The sequence below is a fragment of the Castor canadensis genome, chromosome 4 (assembly GCF_047511655.1).
Source record: "Castor canadensis chromosome 4, mCasCan1.hap1v2, whole genome shotgun sequence".
Lineage (NCBI taxonomy): Eukaryota > Metazoa > Chordata > Mammalia > Rodentia > Castoridae > Castor > Castor canadensis.
In genome coordinates this window covers 147,188,935-147,190,684 of record NC_133389.1, presented here as the reverse complement: position 1 = coordinate 147,190,684, position 1,750 = coordinate 147,188,935, and positions in this window count along the sequence as shown.

Sequence of the window (1,750 nt, the reverse complement as noted above, 5' to 3'; positions counted from 1 at the left end):
ATAAAACTTCAAAATAAAGTTGAATTGTGAGCCAAGATTGTAGGTTAGAAGCAAGCAGCACTTTCCAGCTTCTCAGCAGCAAGAAATTGAAATAACCAGAAAACAGCTCTTCACAGAGGAAAATGCACTGAAGTTTAATGTTGGACAGATGGAGGTGTGCATAGACCCAGAAACTCTGGTTATCACCACAGAGGTGAGAAAGAGTGCTTCAGCACTAAGTCTAGGGTGGCCCAGGCAGAGGGCAAGAGTAATAGAAATGGAAAGAAGGAGAGATGGAGCAGGGGAAGTTGGCACAGAAAGAGATGCAGAGCAGAAAGACAGTTTGAACCTGGGTATCTTGGACCTGTGCAGTAGGCTAGTGCCTGAGAAGTGCTCTGGGTTTCTCAACCCACATGGCTCTGTTAGTGGGGAGCCATCTTGAGAACACTGAAAGCTATAAAAGAGAAGGTCCAACTCACTTATAAAAGCAAGCCCATCAGGATGACAACAGGTTCCCAACAGAAAGTGTGAAGGGCAGGAGAAATGGCTAATTCAGTTATGCTGGGATTGTTTCCTAGAGTCCCTTTCCTCGTGTGGTTCCACATTTGAGAATTTGCATGAGGTTCGGAGGGCGGCAGTGAAGCCATTACTACCATGTGGTGATTTAATGAGATGGGGTAACAAATGCAGAGGAGCCAATGGCTCCATTTTGTTCTCGCTTTCCTTAGCTCTACATTAGCTCCTTTTCCTCACTGCCAAGGTCAGCTACCCAAAGCAGACCAAGCCTATCACCATGCAGGCAGCTTTGCATGGATTTCAAGAGCTCCCATTGTGCTCCCGCCCAGGCAGAGGACAAACCTGACCTTCCAGATCTGTCCACATGCCTAGTATGTCAGCACACACCCTAACAAGTGTCCCCAGCTATGCTTAGATTTTTGTTTTTTGGTGGTGGGATTAGGGTTAGAACTCAGGGCTTCAAACTTGTTAGGCATGCTACTGCTTGAACCACACCTCCAGGTCCATTCTGAGATTTTTAATATGATTCTCCCTTTAGATTTTTTTTGGGGGGGCATGGTACTGGGGATTGAACCCAGGGCCTCACACTTACTAAGCAAGTACTCTACCACTTGATATACACCATCAGCCCTTTTGTTTTTACTTTGTTTTTGAGACAGGGTCTCATGCTAAATTTTCCTGGGATGGCCTTGGGCTCACAATCCTCATGTTTCTGCTTCCTTGAGCAGCTGGGATTATAGAAATTTGCCAACAAGCTGGCTCCCTTTGGATTTTTAATATGGTTTATGATAAAAAAAATCCTAATATTGACCCAAACTTGCAGTCCTGGAACAAATTCCACTTGGTCATCTTATATTATCTTAATGTGGTGTGTAATTCTGTTTATTAATATTTTAGTGTTCTTACAGCAATAGGCAGGAGTAATACCAGTTTGTAGTTTGCTTTGTACAGTAATCCCTCACCCCATCTCTGGTTATGTTCTAAGACGCCTAGTGGATCTCTGACACTGCAAATAGTAATGAACCCCATATTTCATACAAACATATACCTATAATAAGGTTTTTTTGTTTTTCTGGGGTTTTTTTGATGATACTGAGATTTGAACACAAGGCTTCTCACTTGCTAGGCAGGCACTCTATTGCCTGAGCCACATCTCCAGTCTTTTTGTTTGGTTTGGGTTGATTTGGGATTCTTTGACAGAGTCTTGCTTTGTTGTCCGGGCTGGCCTTGAACTCCTGATCCTCCTGCCTCAGCC